The 21204-nt window shown below is 46.8% G+C and overlaps 1 protein-coding gene and 1 long non-coding RNA gene across 8 annotated transcripts in view; both read left to right on the top strand.

Annotated features, from left to right (window-relative positions):
• Positions 1-21204, top strand: part of LOC146861681 (uncharacterized) — a 250552-nt gene that overhangs the window by 70473 nt on the left and 158875 nt on the right. The window lies entirely within an intron of this gene.
• LOC146861682 (uncharacterized) lies at positions 1360-19563 on the top strand. 2 transcript variants are annotated; one of them, XR_014979013.1, is made up of 2 exons: positions 1360-1425; positions 18693-19563. It is a non-coding gene; the product is annotated as an uncharacterized LOC146861682 (long non-coding RNA). The 2 variants fall into 2 exon arrangements; XR_014979012.1 differs by lacking the exon at positions 1360-1425 and adding an exon at positions 16469-16535.

Genomic DNA, 21204 nt, shown 5'->3' with positions numbered 1-21204 from the left:
CAGAGGTCTCCAACCTTTTCTTTTATAAGAGCTACTTATCAATGAAATCATTTCCGAGCTACTAATATCATCAGTGTGACTGCATCAGTCAATATTACGTTAGTGACTACCCCATGTAAAATTACCTGCAGTGATAACAAATGTGCATCAGGCAGGATTTCCTGCTGTAATGTACAAAAAAAATGTTTTCTTAGTCTGGAATGACTTCACGTGGTTAATACATAGCAGCCATAGCCTAAATGCCCCTGACACCAAGGTAATAATATTAGTAATAAAGCTCCTCAACGTCACAAGATGTATCACTCCAATATCAACTTTAAATATATTTTGGGAATTCAAGCATCATCTTATCGATTCTGAAAATACATAAATTTTTGTCTCTAATGCACACTTTTCAAGTTTGGTGTACATGTATTCAGTCAATCAAAAGCTCCTAATTTAGTAGGCTAGACTTGACATGGGAGAGCTACTTACAGGTAACTGAAGTGCTACACGCTGCTGAAGCCTGTACTACACAGTTTTCACAGACTCGAACACAAATGGAAATGAATGTTTTTGAGGACTCCTATAATTCAGGAAATTGTAGCACGAGAGATGAGAATCATTTTCATGTACCCTTCTTCAGCAGGAAAGAGAATGATTATAAAGTTTTCCTATCTAGCAGCTTATCACCTAGGGCAGGCCCAATTTGTGAGCTCTCGAGCGCCTTCTGAGAACTCTATGATCTTCAAAGGCTGCTTTTGTGGGAAGAAGGCATAGTGAGTGACCTAATATTGAAATGAGGCTTATTTAAGGTACTAGCTATGAATCTCCTGGGTAGATACTGATCGATCAGGAGCCACTCAAAGTGCAGCATTCGGGTAGCGCACAGCTGTTGGATTTGCAATCAGTCATACTGAACAACACTGATGGAGTTAGATTTAATTTTATAAACGTGGGTATTTCTTTCCACTGCAGACCGGGTTGTGGTGAACTTCATATCTCTAATCTGACAAACATTAGATATTTCATATGACTACTGAATTAACTTACTGACCACACGGGCAGACCGTAGATGACACAACTGGCTGATAATGGTAGGTGAAGTGAGAATACAAAATGACCTCCTTTTTTCATGCCCATCCATATATTGTTTGTGCTCAGTGCTACAGTAATGTACCTGAAGAAATGGCTTCACTGGGCAGACATGAAGCATTTGCCACCACTTATATTCCAGGTGCGTCAGGTTAATATGAGTAATTTCTGCATTTTTCTGTCCGCTGCACCATCAAATTAGCATTAAGAAGAGGTAGGGGGTGTGATTGCATTTGCATGGTACTCATTGACATGAATTTTCTATCCTGGCCACCAGACCTGACTTTTGTTGGTGTAGGAGACCTTCTAATGGACCCATGTTCTCAATTCTAGTTTCCCTTGCATATTCAGGTGAGACCCCTGACAAACTGTATAATTTCTCCCATTGCCTGTTACATATAAGTTAATAAGTTGCATTATAAGTTAATATATTCTGTGATCTTTATTCTGAGTTAGTAGCCACTGACAGCACTGTGGTTTTGTCGAGACACCATGTCAGCAGAATCTCACCCCTGAGTGAAGGTCCATCCATCTGTTTATTTTGCAGGGGGTATTCGTCGGGCATATGCAGCGAAGTATATAGGCAAATAGAATTTGATACAGTGCTTCTTCCTGTAACAGAAGGGACTACAAGGCCAGTCTGTAATGCCGAATGCGTTTTTAGTTTTGCAGAACACATTCCCATGTTTGAATTGTCTTACAAAACACATTCTCTTTGCTCATGCTGGTATTTTGAAGCAGGTGTATTTTGGGGATTCACAGGGAAATGTGCTGAAAGTGCTTTACATGGGGTGATAGGGCACATTTAGGTGCCCTCATTTGTGCACCCTGTGATTGGAGAACATCGAGGGTTTTGAGGTTTAGCAGGGAACCTCTCACAATGGGGTGCTGTTAGAGCATGCATCCCTCCATTCAAAGGGGATTTGGGGTGACACTGTGCAAACACTTATAGCATGGCCAAGGATCACTCTATAAGTATCAGCACTTTTAGACTCTTGAGGGCCCCGTGGTCCCCTACGAGGGCAAGCACAAACTCTCCTGGAGTGCTGCAAGGTCTGTCTCAAGCGTTGTGAAGGCCTGAAGCACACAGACACAGAGCCAGCAACTATGTGCCTGTCTATTTATTGATTTCAAAGCGCTTTCAAACATATTAAGTAGATCCATTTAATAACGTTAATACAGGGAGCTTCCGTTCATAGTGATTCGGTAATTACACACAACCTCATGGTTGTGCAGCAGTTTCACTATTGCTATACATTCATTAGGTGATAATGATCAGGCACATGATCAGATCGTTTCTGTTAAATTGCCAGTACTGGCATCAGTTCACTTCTCAAACAAGCATCCTATCGATTCTTTTTGGAATCGTATAGGTCCTACGGAATAGACATAGTTAAATTAGGTATAGTTAAATGTGGCCTTTGTGGTGGCCATGTCCGCATATTTGAGAGTTTTATTTTCCCCCACTCCACATTGTTTATTTCCCTACTCAAACTGGTCTCCCAAGTCGTCCTTAAATCGTCATCCATGTTGGACCTGGTTGTTAAAAGAAGGGCTTTAGGAAACCATGATACTAGTTTATATTTCTCCTACTGCAATGTGAAGTTGTAATTCTTTGTGAATTTGAGATTTACATATGTCTGCCTTCGCCCCTTAATCTGGATTTTCAGCATTGAGGCCATATCCCCAAAGTCACTCAGAACACCCAAACCAGTACGTTTGTGAAAACATGTAAGAACCTATTTAGCATTACCATTTTAGCCAGGGTATTCCAGACCATGACCAATAATTGGAGTGTTTCCCAAACCTCAATACATATCTGCAGGGCTCTCATGGCTGCTCCTAAATTCCCTCCTGTGAGGTAGGCCTCATAGTGGTATATATACCAGGCGATGTCCCAGTCATCCAATTACAGCAGCTTATCCACCTCATCCAAGGATATGGGAAATGTGCAATTCTTTGCGGAGTTGATTCGTAGGTTTGATCATTTTCCAAATACCTTGAGGTGTCGTATCATGAGTTCCAGGCTCGTGTTCACATTCCTCTTAAATAAGAGCATTTTGTCAGCATATAAAGATACGGTATGTCTACCATAAATTGGGGGATAACCCTAGTTTTACCTTCCGTTCTCAGACCTTCAGTGAATGGCTTCATGGTCAATGTCAATAGCATGAGGGAGAGTGGACACCCCTACATGATGCCATTAAATATTCCGTATGTGGTGGAAACAGGTTTGCTCGTAAGCCCTCTGGCTGTCAGTTCTGTGTACCATAAGGAGATCTGCTTAATCTAGATCCCCTGACCTCCATTCGCCCAAGCACCTCTAGTAAGTACTGCCAGTTCAACTTGTCAAATGGTTTTTAAGGGCTGACTGATATAACTATAGTTCCAATGAGCAAGTTCTGTGGGGTCTCCTCCAGAATTATGGCAAAAACATTTAATATTTAGTTAGGTGTTTCGTGTGCGGATAACCCTGTTCTGGTCCTAGTGAACGAGTGTCAGGGGAAAGGGGTAAAGTGTTCCTACTAGGATTTTAGCCAGAATATTTTAGTCCAGGTTCAGCATGGATAACAGTGTATAAGAGGCTCTATCCAAGGTATCTCGTTGTAGTTTTGGGAGGTACCCACATTCAAAGACAACCAAATACATTTTAGTGAACTGCAACACCAATAGGTGCTCATATGTCTTATAAAACCTGATGGGCAAGCCATCAGTTCTTAGTTTTTTTCTTTGTCCATGTTCTTCAAGTCTTCTCTCGTATCTACCTCATGACATGGGGTTGGAAAGGAACCTAGCACTTCGCAAGGTACTCTTCGTAAGGCTACTCTATCTAGATAGGATTCTATTTCTTGAGATGTTGTCCTGTCGCGTTCCACATACAGGTCAGTGTAATCTTCTAGGAATGCATTGTGAATCTCCTTTTGCCTGTGCACTACTGTTATATCCTGCTAATGTTTATGCAATGCCAGTCTACCACCAGTGGAATGTTCATGTGATGATGTAGTCAGAATGTTGGGAATCTCCAGTGAGTAATGTCAGTTGACTGGGGCTGAGCTGCCTGCTGGCTGCTCCTGGTGGGGTCTTTATCTGATCTAGACTTGGTCTTTATACTATCTTAATCTAATCTACTTGTGATCTTGTACCATCTTCCAATAAACCTACTTAAATCATCACTACTGAATGGACTTGATTACTACATTATTTTGGCGACGAATTGAACTGAAAGAACCTACTTCTGTCCCCTCAAGAAACTTCAAGCAACTTCAAGAATACATTAACCTCCAGCAACTCAACTCAAGATATCTCAACTGGCATCTTGACCCCACCAGTGACCTCCCATCGGTCGCCCACGACCTGTCTGCCAGTTGTTCATGTGAGGGAAAGCGTCTGGGAGTTCTACTTCTGCAGCTGTCCATTCAGTCTTGGGCGTCTACTCTCCAGAGCTATTTCTACACATCTTTTGCTGTACCTACAGCGTCTGTTCAGTTGCAGCCCATGCCTGACACTCTACAACGCCTGTGTCAGGTGCTGTGCCCTCAGGAGAGGGTAAGCCTGTGCTGTGCCCTCAGGAGAGGGTAAGCCTGACACTTTACTACGTTTTTTTTTTTTTCTTGAGCTGTGCCTTCAGCGAGGGTAAGCCTACTCTATGATGTCTGGAAGAAGTGTGTTTCTGGCCCAAAGCTACGTAGCCTGGCTTTTATCCTCATCTGTACGATGGAGAAGAAGACTGCTGCTTGCTCCTTACTCCTTCATGTGCTGTGCTTACATTGAGGGTAGGCTTTCGATATATGTCTACATTTCTCCTGACATCAGTCTCTCTCAGGTACCCAACCTGTTTGTGAAGGTCGTGGTCTGACAGCTGGATCTTTATACAATCTTCTGTGGGACTGTTTCAACGTTTGTACTATTTGTGGCATGTGTGGACTCTCAAAGGTAAGCTTATTTTTGACTTTATTGGGGTCCCTCGTTATCCCTGGACATTTGCCTCTTCAACCGTCATGGCCCTTTTCAAACCTCTTTCAAATCATAACGTGGCGCAAGCTTTAGTCAGCGCGCGGATTCTCACCTGTACTTCGAGGTCGTGCTAATTCCTCCTAGGCTCCTCTATGACGAAGCAGTGTCGATCCGATGCCTGTTGCTGTTTGCTGCTGGACGTTCTCCTGCGCAGGCGTGCAGGAAGCCACCCGGGACTACGTGATTTGCGTGTGGCCATACTATTATTTGCGTTTTACACCGCTCTATTGGTTCTCACATGCCATTTTTGGATTGGAAAATCTGTTCTACTTGACTTCCTGTCGTTTTTCATGTATTTTCCTCCTCGTTGCCAATCAAGTTGCTCCCACTCAAAGTTTTTTTTTTCCTTAACACCGGCAGCCTCGCTGTGTCAAGATCGGTGAGATCAGTTCCACTGTGTGTCTCTTCAGCACAGCACAATTCAGTTTTTCCACTCGTTTGAAGTCCGAATCTGCGTCCCAGTCAGAGGAGTGTTTTGCCACATGGATTTCTGCCGCACTTTATTAATCGCTTCGTTTATCGGAACCAAGTCTCATTCGATTATCAACAGTGACTTGTTTTTTTTGGTGGTGGCATTTCTGTACTCGAGTGCAGCGTGTAATGTTAAACATTGTGAAATCTTCCTTTTAAGCTTTTCTATATACACTGCTATGTGTTGTGCTGCCATCTGCTGTCAAAATGTAATATGACGCTTATGTATTTATATTGAATGGATTTTAATCCATGTTCTCTTTCTGTAACGCCCTGAACGTCTCAGGATCGTTTAACAGACACGATAATGACAACGCAACCACTTGTGAAGGTTTAGTTATTTTAATGAAGGCAAAAATAATACAAGGAATAAACAAAGGTTATAGTCACTGGAATCCTCCAGGCTAAGTACGTTACCAGCCCACAGCACGGATGGTCCTAACCGTCCTCTGCATATACGCCGATCCCGGCGTATGCCAACAGAGGGCAGAAATGAAATGGCCGACAATGCCAATCGGTAGGCTGTGAGGGGCACGAAGAGTGTTGGGGAGAATCGAGGAGTCAGGGAAACACCCAGCCGGGGTCTCTACCTGAAGGGAGCAGCCGCTCAACCTCTTCCTCAGACTGCACCGGGACGCGGAGTCACCTCCTGGTGATGCGTCACCGATACCCCAATCACCAGCAAAGAAGACTGAACCGAGAGCAGCCGCTCGATCGATCCCGTGGACTTCCGAGTCTGTAACGCGGCAAACACCTCCTGGTGTGCGTTACAGCTGGCAGTCCCTGTATCTCTGGTCGGGCTGGGAGTTACGACTCCAACCAGCAAAAGCGCCACTGCGCTTTGACTCAGCCGAGTCAAAAAGCGAAGCTCAATGGTTATCCGGTAGAGCTTCCGGGTCCTTCACAGGTGACGATGGGGCAAGACACGGCCCAGGGAGTAACGACTCGACCTACCTCCGTTCTTGCCTTACTGGAGCACCACTCCGGAACACTGCTCTTCACTAAGCAGGTACGTCGGTGTAAACACAATATCCGACAGCGTTGTACCTCCCGGTTCCTCCCTTTATAGGGCGTGTTTTCCTTGAGTTATGTAACAGCTCTCCTGTTTACATAAGGGCGTGTTTTCCTTGAGTTATGTAACAGCTCTCCTGTTTACATAAGGGCGTGTTTTCCTTGAGTTATGTAACAGCTCTCCTGTTTACATAACCTCTCAACCGCTAAGCATCCTGGGAGATGTAGTCCGTTTTCGCTGGGTACCGTTTTCCTCCCCTCGCATGACAGGAATTCTTGACAGTACATCCTCCCTCTCAGCGGCTCCCCACGGGTCCAGCGCTGGCAGGAAAACGCCGATGGAACAAGGAGACCAAGCGCGGAGCATGAACCCCTTCAGCCGGTTCCCATGACTGCTCCTCCGGGCCATAGCCTTTCCACGCAACCAGGTACCACAGCTTCCCCCTGCGCCATTTGGACGCCCGTATGCCCGACACTTCATACTCCACCTCCGACTCCACGCATACCGGCCTAGGTGTCCCAGACTGCTTGGAGGGTGCTGGTTTGAGCAATGATACATGAAAGACAGGGTGTATCCGCAATGACTGGGGCAAGCACACCTTCACGTTCACGGGACCCATACACTTGGTAATTCGATAGGGGCCCATGTACTTGGGATGGAACACACTGTTCTTTCGAAACCTCATGTTTCTTGTGGATATCCAGACGTAGTCTCCAGTGTGGTACAGTGGCCCGGGCCTTCTCTTCCTGTCTGCCGCAGCCTTGTATCTTCTCTTGGCCTCTATTAGGACAGCCCTTGAGCGCATCAACGTGTCTTTTATGTGTGCCACCCTGTCCGCTGTGGCGGGAATCCTGTCCTCTCTGAACGGATGTAGAAATGGCAAGAACCTGGGATGTTGGCCATAGTTGCTATAGAACGGAGATGACTGTGTGGAGCTGTGAGTGGCGTTGTTATAGGCTATCTCTGCAACCCATAGCAAGTCGACCCATTCTTCCCTGCCCTGGTCCACAAAACATCGCAGATACTGTTTGAGCGTTTGGTTCAGGCACTCGGTTTGGCCGTCCGTTTGAGGGTGGTAGCTGGTGGACAGGGCGGTCTTAACATGCAGCGCAGTGCACCAAGTCTTCCAGAATTGCGCAGTAAACTGCGACCCCCGGTCCGACACGATCACCCCAGGTAATCCATGCAGTCGTACCACATTCTTTAGGAGTAGTGACGCCAATTCCCCGGCCGTAGGGACTCTCTTGCAGGGGATGAAGTGCCCCATTTTCGTCAAGTAATCTACCACCACCAGTATTGCCGTCATCCCCTGGTCTACCGGTAGGCCCACCACGAAGTCCAGTGATATGCTATCCCATGGTCTATCCGGGGTCGGAAGTGGATGTAAGAGCCCTTGGGTTCGGCCATGGTCGGCCTTCATGGTAGCACACGTAGGACACTCCTGTCCCCACCTCCTGACATCCACTCTCATGGTTGGCCACCAGAAATGCCGTCCCATGCTAGCCACCGTTTTTTCAAAGCCCAAATGACCTGCGCATGGAGAGTCATGGCACCAGATGAATGCTTGTTTCCTTAGCCTAGGCGTGGGTATCAATAGGCACCTGCCCTTCAGGGGTATCCCGTCCTTCAGCTGCCATTCTCTGTGACTGAGGAGCCACCTCCGCCATGCGAATGACCTGATCCCTCTCTTTATTCCCCTCAGGAAAGTATCCGGTTGGATAACCCCCAATACCATCCTCGGGGAAATGATGGAATGCTCGGTCGCAGGCACTGGTTCCTTAACTGCAGATTGACGGGACAGGGCGTCCGCCTTCCGGTTTTCCGTCCCCGGCCGATATGTGATGCGGAAGTTGAACCCCGCAAAGAAGATCATCCACCGCAGCTGTCTGGGAGAAAGGTGTCTTGTGGCCGTCATGAACTGTAGGTTCCGATGGTCCGTGTACACCGATACCACATGTCTTGCCCCCATCAACCAATGCCTCCATTCGGTGAAGGCGTCCTTGATTGCGAGAAGCTCCTTCTCCGCAATATGGTAGTTGCGTTCGGCGTCGTTGAGTTTGCGGGACATGTACGCAACGGGATGAAGCACCCCTGTGTCGTGGTTGCGTTGGGACAAGATAGCCCCCAGCGCCACATCCGATGCGTCCGCTTCCACCACGTAGGGGAGATCCGGATCGGGGTGAGCCAACACCGGCGCCTTACCAAAGGCGCTTTTCAGGGCCTCAAAGGCTTTGTTCGCTTCAGGGGACCAGACAAACTCCTTGGACTTCCTCAGTAGCTGTGTGATTGGGGCCACCAATCCTGAAAATCCATCTATAAACCGCCTGTAAAAGTTGGCGAAGCCAATGAAACTTTGGACGTCCTTCACGCTTTGGGGCACCGGCCATTCTTTCACCGCCTTGATCTTTCGTTCTGCCATCTCCTGTCCCTCTGGACTCAGCATCACTCCGAGGAATTCCACGGATGTGACGTGGAAGTCACACTTGCTGAGTTTACAAAACAGCATGTTTTCCCTCAGCTTTTGGAGCACAGCTTTGACGTGGTGTACGTGCTCCTCCACACTGGACGAATAGATGAGGATGTCGTCGATATATACGACCACGTAGATATCCAACTCCTCTCTGAATACCTCATTCAAAAAGTACTGAAAGGCTGCCGGGGCGTTGCACAGACCGAACGGCATGACAAGGTACTCAAAAAGGCCGAACCTGGTCTTAAAGGCGGTCTTCCACTCGTCTCCGTCCCTCATGCGCACCAGATGGTATGCCCCTTTCAAATCCAACTTGGTGTAGATACGAGCTTTCTTGACCTGTTCCAGAAGTACACTGATGAGAGGCAAGGGGTACCGATTCTTTACGGTTATCGCATTCAATGCCCTAAAGTCCACACAGGCTCTCAGCTCCCCATTAGCCTTCGGGATGAAGAAGAGTGGCGAGGCGGCCGGAGACTTGGACGGGCGGATGAATCCTAGCTTGAGGAGTTTATCCAGGTACCCCCGGAGATGCACGTTTTCAGGCTCCGTCAGGGCATACAGCCTGCCGCTGGGAACGCTGGCCCCTGGCACCAGGTCGATCTGGCAGTCAAACTGTCTATGTGGTGGTAGCACTTCCGCCTTCACCTCATCAAATACATCCTCAAAACTGTGATAAGCCTGGGGGAGAGCCACATCTTTTTCTGCCGCTGTAGCCACCGTCTGACTCCCGCTCTCATCTGCGTCAAGGGATTCCGTTCTTATTCCACAATGCAGGATGCAATACGGTGACGTCAGTTCGATGCGATGTGTTGGCCAATCCACAGAGGGGTTGTGTTTCTGTAGCCACGGCAATCCCAATATGACGCCATATTGGGGCGCTCGGATGATGTTAAAATCGATTTGTTCCAAATGGTTCCTCCCACATCTCATCGGAAGGACCCCCGTGTGCTGCCCGATGGGCCCCGTCACCAATCGCCTTCCGTCTACAGCATAGACGTCTTTGGGTACAGCTTTGGGAAGAAGCACTAGCCCTAGCCTGCATGCCTCGTTGTGGTCCATAAACATGCCAGTGGCCCCTGAATCCACCATGGCCACAACGGGTATCCACTGGTCATGCACTCCCACGTGCACCGTGAGAAACAGGTGTCGTTGTCCCTTAGTGACCGAGTTGGAAAGTGAAGGGATGGATGAGTGACTCCGAGATGCCCCTTCTTTGGTCTGGGAGTCCTCTAGTTTTCCGCCGGTACGTCCACCACGGCTGTTACCGACCGGTTGGCCCGATAACGTGACGTCTTCGGTTTGGCAGGGCATTCACGTACGTAGTGGCCTTTTTTGCCACAATATAGGCACAATCCTTGTTTACGGCGTGACTCTTTCTCCGTGGCTGTGAGGCTCGCTCGTATTGCGCCGATGTCCATGGGTTCTCCCTTGGATGCGGTGGTAGTTTCAGGACTTCCCACTGTCACATAGGATGGAAGGGATTTTCCTTTTCTCCCATGATCCCCCTTTCTTTCACTTAGCCTATGTTCCAGCCGTAATACCAGGTTGATAAGGCCCTCACATGTCTTGGGTTGTGGGTCAATACGAGCCACGGCGTCCTTGAGCTCATCGCACAGCCCGTGATGGAAGAGCGCCGTCTGTTTAGCAACAGGCCACTTGGTTTCCGCAACCAGCCTTCGGAACGCGTTGAGATACTGCACCAGGTCGTTGGATCCCTGTCTCAACTCAAGCATTTCACGGTCCGCCGTGTACGAGTCAGCCCTTCTGTCGAAGACCTTCCGGAATTCCTCGCGAAAAGCACCCCAATCACATAAGATGGGGTCGTCCCTGCTCACCAGAGGTACGGCCCATTGTGCCGCGTTTCCAGCCAAATAGGATATAAGGAAAGCCACACGAGCCTGACTCGTGGGGAACGCCCTTGGTTTGCACGATAAATGTAGTGCCACTTGTGTGAGGAATACCTGCACTGTGTTAGGATCCCCGCTGTACCTCTCTGGTGTTGCCAAGGGGACGGCTACCGGCATTTCCACTACTACCGCAGGGGTCTGGTTCGTGAGGGAGGTGCTGGGCGTGAGCGGGTTCAATTGGATAGCATCCAGTCTGGCTTTTACATCGGCTGTTTCTTGCCTGGAGGCAGCCAATTCAATTTGCACGGTCGCTAAAGCAGCCAGCACATCATCAAGTGTTGCCATGTCTGTTATCGACCGGGAGACAGTTTGTGTTATTAAGGTCGGATATTTTGTAACGCCCTGAACGTCTCAGGATCGTTTAACAGACACGATAATGAGAACGCAACCACTTGTGAAGGTTTAGTTATTTTAATGAAGGCAAAAATAATACAAGGAATAAACAAAGGTTATAGTCACTGGAATCCTCCAGGCTAAGTACGTTACCAGCCCACAGCACGGATGGTCCTAACCGTCCTCTGCATATACGCCGATCCCGGCGTATGCCAACAGAGGGCAGAAATGAAATGGCCGACAATGCCAATCGGTAGGCTGTGAGGGGCACGAAGAGTGTTGGGGAGAATCGAGGAGTCAGGGAAACACCCAGCCGGGGTCTCTACCTGAAGGGAGCAGCCGCTCAACCTCTTCCTCAGACTGCACCGGGACGCGGAGTCACCTCCTGGTGATGCGTCACCGATACCCCAATCACCAGCAAAGAAGACTGAACCGAGAGCAGCCGCTCGATCGATCCTGTGGACTTCCGAGTCTGTAACGCGGCAAACACCTCCTGGTGTGCGTTACAGCTGGCAGTCCCTGTATCTCTGGTCGGGCTGGGAGTTACGACTCCAACCAGCAAAAGCGCCACTGCGCTTTGACTCAGCCGAGTCAAAAAGCGAAGCTCAATGGTTATCCGGTAGAGCTTCCGGGTCCTTCACAGGTGACGATGGGGCAAGACACGGCCCAGGGAGTAACGACTCGACCTACCTCCGTTCTTGCCTTACTGGAGCACCACTCCGGAACACTGCTCTTCACTAAGCAGGTACGTCGGTGTAAACACAATATCCGACAGCGTTGTACCTCCCGGTTCCTCCCTTTATAGGGCGTGTTTTCCTTGAGTTATGTAACAGCTCTCCTGTTTACATAAGGGCGTGTTTTCCTTGAGTTATGTAACAGCTCTCCTGTTTACATAAGGGCGTGTTTTCCTTGAGTTATGTAACAGCTCTCCTGTTTACATAACCTCTCAATCGCTAAGCATCCTGGGAGATGTAGTCCGTTTTCGCTGGTTACCGTTTTCCTCCCCTCGCATGACAGGAATTCTTGACACTTTCTTATATCCAGCATAGTCAAAGACAGCCATTTCTTTTTTTTTTTCAAAGGTATGCAGGTTTTGCATTGTCTCTAGTTCTTTTAGAGGTTGCACACATCTTGACAGACTGTCATATGGAACGTTGACAAATGTACTACTAGCTTTTATTGTCATACATGTTGTAAAGGGATTTTGTTCCATTTTCGACTAGTCCATGACACGGGCAATTATGCGTAGGTTACTGTGTTTCCGAATAAATCAATTTACGGGTTTTACCAGTACGCTTTCGAATCTACCTGTCTACAAGGTGTATCTATGCAAGGGTTACAGTCCTTTTGCATGAATCAATTTATGGGTTCCGACTCAAAACATTGTCAATTTTTATGCAAGGGTTTCAGTCCGGTTGCATAAGTGTGGGTTCCAACCCAAACACTGTCAATTTTATGCAAGGGTTTCAGTCCGGTTGCATAAGTGTGGGTTCCGACCCAAACACTGTCAATTATATTGCAAGGGTTTCAGTCCGGTTGCATATGTGGGGGTTCTTACTCACACGCTGTCAATTTTATGTAAGGGTTTCAGTCCTGTTGCATAAGTGTGGGTTTCGACCTGAACACAGTTACGTCTTCTGTGCACGGTGGGGTTTCCCACACAATGTTTGCTTTTACATTTATTTTAGTGTAGGTAGTGTTTCCAGTTTTGTGCACAACGCATCGCTATTTTGAAGAGATTTGTCAAGGGTTCTTACCCATCCAGTTTAGTTCACATACATAGCTTAGGTCTATACTTTATTTGAATGCATTTCAAATTTTCAATGCTAAGTATGTTTTGTTGATATTATATCTTATTTGCTATTTTGCACTGTTATCTTTGCATTACGATTTTTGTTATTGTTTTAGATGGTGGTGTTTAGAAGGGGAATTACTCTTGTATTTTCTCTTTGTTGTTTCTATGTTCTTTTCTGTTTCCCTCTGAGTTTTTGTGTTTTTGTGGATTCTGCATTTTCTAGGTTTTACCGTGTTTTCTTTCTTTGTGTTTTCCACATCCTGTAGCTCTAAGTTTTGTTGGTTCATTCCTCTTCTGCCTTCTTACATTCCTGTTCTGGCCAGTGGGTATGTATTGGGGCAGTCTTTTGGAGTTTCTATATTCGTTTCTTTTCTCGTTGCAAGATGGGATGATATTTCTATCGTTGCTTTCTATGTTGGTTTCTATGTTGGAGTTTTCTCTGTTTCTTATTTTCTTTCAGGTTATTTTCTCCATGGTTGTTCTCACACTGTTTTCTATGATCGTTGTTCTCCTTGTTTTCTATAATCACTTTGCTGTCACATTCTATGATCGTTGTTCTCCTTGTTTTCTATAATCACTTTGCTGACACATTTTCAGGTTTTCTCTTATGTTTCTAGTTTTCTATTTTTCGGTAAAGAAAGGGAGATATGTTATATCCTGCTAATGTTTATGCAATGCCAGTCTACCACCAGTGGAATGTTCATGTGATGATGTAGTCAGAATGTTGGGAATCTCCAGTGAGTAATGTCAGTTGACTGGGGCTGAGCTGCCTGCTGGCTGCTCCTGGTGGGGTCTTTATCTGATCTAGACTTGGTCTTTATACTATCTTAATCTAATCTACTTGTGATCTTGTACCATCTTCCAATAAACCTACTTAAATCATCACTACTGAATGGACTTGATTACTACAACTACCCACCGTGTCTGTTTATTGCCTGCACTATGGGCATGCCCCTCTGTTATGGATGGATCAACTAGGTCAACAACTTCCCAGCTTTATCTCTTTTGTTATGGGATCCTGCAATAGACACGGCATAATTGAGACACCCCCGTTTTTTATGGACAGGAGATGTGCACGCGTACGGGTCGCGGCGTTTCAGCACAACAGCGCGCTTTCACTTTCCTTCCTTCCCTCCCCCCGTCAGCTGTATTTTCTATTATGGATTTTTAGGACTTTTTTAGCGTGCTATGCGCTTTGCGCGCTTTCACGCACAGCTTGTTTTTTTTTTTATTTAATCGCGCAATGGCAAACTTCTTTTATTTGACTTTACATTTGCTGAAGCACTTTCGCGGTAGTATCGTTCTCATAGTGTTCATCACATCAAAGATAATTGATTTCACTTTCACTGAAAGGCACATTTTGAAACATGTGCATTCGCCCCGAAGATGTGCACGCATTGAATATGTGTGTGTGTTACCCAGTGCAACGTCGATTGTTTGTTTTTCCCATCCCCTTCTTTATTCGGTTGGGCTGTTTTTCACAACCCGTTGTCCTTCTTTTTCTAGAACATGACAATTCTACAGGAAGGGATAGAGAGTGGAAGTGGAGCAACTGCTCGTTATTGTTGTCGTTGAATCATGGAGCTGTTTTAGGGGGCGAATAGGTCCCCAGAACATCCAAGCTAAAGTGTGGCTATGCTGCCTGTGAATGGCGCTGTAAACTACCGTACATTGGCTGGCAGGGGAGCAGCTCCAGAGCCTCGAGAGTGCTGCAGCCACACTCAATACAGTGCCTGCTAGCAGCAAGCACAGGACAGGGTATGGGCGGGGTGCAGGTGTGCATTGGGAGGGAAAGGCTTGCGGCGGGGTGGGGCGCAGAATCCCCATCCCTCCCTTATCTACCCGAGTCAGGTTTTGGGGGCGGGGGTGTCTGGAAACCCTAGAAGGGTAGATCGGGGTGTCCAGGCCTCCGTGGTGCCATGTCTCATTATAATGCTGGATTAAAAGGGACCTGGGCCTGCCCCCAAAGTGAGTTACCAGGTTTAGGCTTGAAAACACGAGCGCAGGTCCCGCCTCCCATGAATCCCTACACCCAGGACTTGCATCCTAGTTAAACCACCACTGCTACTTGTGAGCCTCGCAGCCAGGTGTCACTGGCAGTGTCCGTCTTCTGTACACGCCTATCGCTGTTTCTCGGCATCGGATCACCCCAAGGCCATATGTCCTCTCTGAAGAATCCGAAGGATCTCGAGTTTCCTGGGTCCGTGTATTACTTAACTGATCTTGCCTGAGGTTTTGCTTTGCATTCTGGGATTTGTAGGCTTTAGTATGGGACAAGTAGGACTACAAGTTACAGAATGCAACGTACAACCCGGGGTCGGATGAGCTGCTTACCCATGGACCTGGCAAAGTCGAGAGCTGTGGATCTCGACTGACTAGAAACTTATAAATAAATAAATGATCACTTTGGATCTGAGTAATACTTCTTTTCCAGTCATCCCCACGTTATAGTCACCCTCCCTAATCTTGGCATCGCCCCACCATGACATCAGTCTGTTGTGAAATCTACCACACGTGTCTGTGTTTCTTCGGAATTGCCACAACTCTCCAGAGTCCGGAATTAGTTTAGATAGAATACGCTCGCAGTGTGGAATTGTCCTAAGTGTCCCTCTTCCGAGATCTACCTTCACAGCCTCTCACACTGGCACATTCCCATTAAACTTGAAGCACCCACATACCTATCAGCCCTTAACATGATCCCAGCCTTGAATGGCCCATACTGTTATGCCAGCCTGAATGTCCCTTCAATATCCGAAAAAAACTGCCTCAGTCTGAAATATTTCCATAACCCTTACCCAGCAATAAATGTCTGTCTGCTCTTCAGAGACGTTCCTCTCTGCTTTGGCACCTGGGAGAACACCACTAATGCCCTTTCAGCCTGGCATCACCCTCCTCTCTCAGATTGGCTTGAAACTATTATAGACCTCTTGTAAGAAACTGGCTCTATATATACTGCACCAAAGTGAGGTACAGTGTGTATAGAGTCCAAGGGTCTCCAGAGTTTTGGCTGAGGTTAAAGTTAGATAGACCCTTACTCTCTAAAGTGGTAGCTTGGTCGAGCAGTTAAGCAGTATTAGAAGACAGTGTTAAGCACTTGATGGACACACTCAGTCAGCAAATGAATTCACACACTCAAGAACTGAACTCTAGGCCAATTGTTTTGTATAAAAAAAAATATACTGTTGTTTTATTTCTAGAACCAAGCAAGCCTGGTACAGTTAAGCATATAAATACTTTGCAGTAGTAAATTACTTGTATGAACACAGTTCAAGATTGCAGTATAACTTATACTGATTTTGGTTACAGTTTAAGTAAGCAGTTTGCAACACATTGTAGGTATAGTACATACGAATGAATAGGCTTTTAAAGTAAAATGCAGTTAATTTCTTTTCAGATTACTTTTACTAACACAGGGCTGGATCCTAGATGCAGCCCTGGGACATTTCCTGAAAACAGGTGAGTAAATGCGTTTTAGTTAGAGGTACGATCTTTAAAGAATATTATTGCATTTCAAAAGTTGACACATAGAATCACCAATGTTATCCTATGGGAGGTAAGTTATGTTAACAATACTTTTTCTTACTCAGTGCTGGATACCTAGATTCAGTGTCAATATTCATTTGAGACATTATCAAAATAATACATTTCCTATATTTACATCAAATCCCTAATACAAAATTATTATTCCAAACAAAAACCCAGGTAGAGAACACACATCACTCATACTACTCATTCATACATTTACATACCATACACATCCCACATGTAAATCTATATAACTATCCCAGTTGACACTTATAAGTTGGTTACAGTCTCTGTGACCCTAAAAGGGACTACTAAAAAGTTGGTAGAATTTTAAGAGGACTCGGTCAACGCGTTTCGGTGGCGTAAGAAAACGTAGAAGCCACCTTCATCAGGACCCGCCACTTATCACATTACAGGTTCTCAAACCCTGGGGTTTCTATAAACAAATCTGATACTGGGATGAGGGTGGTTAGGCGCCGCTGGGTTGGGCACACAAGGCCGTGGGGCATCGAGTGCAGGGGTACCTTGGGACGTCGGATTTTCTTACCCGCTCTGGTCACGGTGGGGGGTCCTCTGGATTGAGGATGCATGCATCGTCTGAAGGCTTGAGGCAGGTCAGGGGTCGCCGGATCTTGGGTCAGGATCGCCGGGGGGACCTCCTTGTGGTATTTTACTGCTTGGGCCGGGTTCAGCAGGTGCAGATTGGGCTGGATTTGCATTTCCTGGCTGGCACCAGTATCTGCAGTTCAAACACGTCCAGTGTTCACCGGAGAAACAGCTTGGAAAGTGAAGGCGGGCAGGTCCTCTGGGGTTTTTGAGGTTGCTGTCTGATGGACATGCCGGGGTTTTGCAGGAGCAGGTTCAAAGGGAGACAGGCCGGTAGGGCTGGGGCCAAGTCAGTAGGCGTCGTCCTCTTGTTAGCTCTGCACGGCTTCTCGTCTTTCTTCTTTTCTAGTGGTTGCTGGATCTGAGGAAGGAAGGTTCAGGATGCCCCTAGATACTACATTTAGGGGCATTACAGGTAGGTAAAGGGCAGGGACCAATGGGTCCCTTCCCTGGGGTGGGTACACCCCCTATTCTGCCACTCTCCAGTGGGAGGGGGGTAGGAGCCTGCCCCTGGTTGGCTGGGTCCCCCCCCTCCTCAAAATGGTGGGGACTCGAGGTTGTGCTTCCCCTCGCCTCCCCCACCTTAGGGGTGGAGTTGGCAGAGGTGGGCACACCTCTCTTCCTCACTTGTTTTTCCCGCCTGTTCTCCTGCCCAAAGTACGAGGTAGAACCAGTGGGGACTAGTTGCTGAAATCAGCAAATGGTCTGGAGAGGCTCACAAAGGCGGCATACCTTTTTGAAGCTTCTCCTTCATGAACCCTGCCCATCCTGGGGGAGGAGGCTTGGCACCTCGTCCCAGGATGTGCATTGTTTCAGGCCCCCAAGAGCAGCAGGCTCTCGACCCAGGGGTCCAGAAACCTGTCCGGTGGTGGCAGCCTGCGCAGCCACTCATTTTGGTCACTGGGAGTTGGTAGAGTTTCAGGGGGTATCTCTAAGATGCCCTCTGTGGTGCATTTTACATTAAATCCCACACTGGCATCAGTGTGGGTTTAATGTGCTGAGAAGTTTGATACCAAACTTCCCAGTCTTCAGTGTAGCCATTATGGGGCTGTGGAGTTCGTAATGACAACCTCCCAGCACCTGATGGAGCTGGGGAAATACAGAAATCTTTGTACCCCTTCGAAGTTAATGACCTCATAACTTTAAAAACACTAACTGTTTGAATGCAGGAATTAGTCAATATATGCCCCTTTAATTAGACACTACATGCGGGAAACTAACTGGCATTTGCAAAAATCGAATCTATTTATAAATGTGAAATTAAATTAACATAGGTTTGTGATTCGTGTAGAAAGTAGAAGTAAATTGCATGTATTTTGTTTGTAGTAAATATATTGTGGCAAAGAATGCAGATGGTAAGTAAAATGGCTTTAAATGTCGCTTATGCTAGGTAACACCTAACACGGGTCATTAAAATGGTGGGTGGTAAACAGAAGGGTTTGTTTTCTATGTCTAATTTCTGCTATGTTGTTTTCACATTAGTTCCGTTCGGGCCTGCTCGGCCTCGCTGTCAAGAGACGTGATTGCGTGCGCAGAATAAAGATGGCTCCCGCGCATGAGCAGAATGGAAGTTTCAATCACAAGTGTGTGACCTACGCCCGGAGTGAGAGATGTCAAGGACGGAGTGACCTAGGACAAGAGTTGTGCCAAGATATTCTGCATGAAAGCCTGGGAACGGATGGGAGATTCGAACTCCAGAAGATGAATAAATTCAGAACTATCAAAATATGTTGCAAATATATTAAAGTTAAAAAGAACTTGTGGACTTGATGAACCACGAGAATTTGTATGAATGGATTATTTGCAGAACCGGTTCAGACAGGGAGGACAATGAGGTGACCATCACCACCCCTCCAATGGGCCAATCAGAATGAATGTAGCCCCTAAAAGTTTCAATTTTGGGTATAGCAAGTTAGTGAAGGGTATACAAGAGTTGTGCTTACAATGACGTGTGTCACTCACTATTCTACATTGATCTATTCAACACGACACGCTGTCTGTTGAGACGATTCTCCTTCTGATACTGAAAAAGACTTTGAACATTTTGAACTTCGAACTTTGATGGGGAAAAGGAACGAGACCGTTGCGGGATTCTATCCTGGGAGGGAATACGTCCGAGGAAGTTAGAGGGACAGTCAGTCAGTATTGGGAACCTATCCTGTGATCTTCGGTTCATGTTCTGGTGAACCATTCTCGTCGTCGCTCTAAGGCCAAGGGTAATGAGTATTTTCCGTTTCTATTTCAATCTTTACTTAAATGCTTATGAAAATAATGTCTAGAATATTTGTGTAATAAAACTTTACTTATTCAATTTATTCAATGACTCTAGATAAAAGTTCATGCTAACTAAAAACTGAGTTTGTGGTTATTAGAATTCAAAGTTATGATCGATATTTGTTAAAAGGTTTAATTGTGATTGAGCTGGACTTAATCGCCATCAACTGATTCCTACTAGTTGGTCCATCGACCTAAATAGCGGAGTACCGTGATGTTTAGAACCGACAATTCCAGAATCTAATGTATATAGTTATTATTTAGGTAAGAATATTAACAAGGTACCCCATATGTCATACAGCGCGTCTACTTATCACTGATCCAGAAAAACTGAGTGAGTGTGTGTGTTTTGGTGTTATGGGCCCCACCGATGAACAAGTGGTGTAAGGGTTTTTTTCTGGGTTTGTGTCGTAAAGAAAGGTTTTGCATCACACCATATACTCTTAATGGCAGCACTGCACTTACAGGGCCCAGGAATGGACCTGGATACTGTAGGGGTACAGGGCTCTTGCACCTGTACCCTCACCACTGGCATAGGGCACCCAGCTAGAGGTGTGACTGATGTATGCCAGGGCAGTGGTTTGTGGGCATGGCACACAGGGATGTATGCCATGTCGACTCTTTGTTTTGTTCTGCACCAAGACACTCAGCCTGCAAAGGCTGTGTGTGTCAGGGTACAGGGCCTCTAAGGGTGACACAATAAGTGCTGCAGCTCTTAGGGGCCTTCTCTGGTCACAGTGCCCTGGGTACCTATGGGACCATTTACCAGGGGCGGACATGTGGCCAGAGATGCCAATTGGGTTTAGGCCTCAATGCAGTTTTAGGGAAGGAACTCAGGTCCTGGGTACCTGATTGGCAGGAGCCCAGGGCACACTCAGTCAAAGTACATCCGCAATTCAGCAAAAAGTGGGGGCATGCCATGCAAGAAAGAGGGCACTTTCTCACACCTCTCGCCTGTAATCATCCTCGTATTATCTTTCCAACTGGGCCTACCCCGCAGCCCCAAACTCCAACCATCATTATTATGTTGGCGATTTGTGCAATACTCTATGTAGAGCCTATTTTAACGTGCTTTTGGATACGTTTATCTAGTGTAATACTGTATACTTTGTTACAGGGGCCGCTCCTCAGTAAGAGCGAAGGAGCGTCACCCCACGTAAAAGTCTCTCAAATCCCTAAGATGAGAAATAAAATGGTAATTCATTACCATTTTATTTTTCATCATCCCATTCTGAACAAAGTGTCGGGACGGGCGGGGCTTGCTGAGTGGCAGTAAGGAGGAGTGGTGGGCAGAGGGTTGCCTCTGTACTAATTAAAGTGTGCATGTCTTTTTGTCTGGCCGTCTTGCGACAGCCAGCTAGACATGCACAATTTAAACCTCTCAACCCAGCTGGTTGAGAGCAAGTGCTGGCCTCCAGTGTGCTTGAGAGTACCGAGAGACGTCACTCCCTCCAATCAGGTCGCTGCTCTCAGGCTGGTTAACAGCATGTAAGCAGCTCCAGGATTGGTTAAGGGAGTTTGCTGGGGCCCACTCTACTGTCGATAAAAGACTAGGTATGGAGCAAGAAGGACATGTAAGGTGTTTTTATATTTATTTTCCATTTGCCCCCCCCCCCCCCCCCTCCATCCCCTGTAGATGCCAGTCACCACTGCTTTGTTATTAGCCGTATGCACAGAAGAGGTTAGATCACAAGAAAGTCCCAGCTCAAACAAGTAGGAA

This window comes from Triturus cristatus, chromosome 3_1 (genome assembly GCF_964204655.1).
Source record: "Triturus cristatus chromosome 3_1, aTriCri1.1, whole genome shotgun sequence".
Taxonomy (NCBI): Eukaryota; Metazoa; Chordata; class Amphibia; order Caudata; family Salamandridae; genus Triturus; species Triturus cristatus.
The sequence above is the reverse complement of the archived record's forward strand: the minus strand, read 5'-3'. Positions and strand labels throughout refer to the sequence as shown.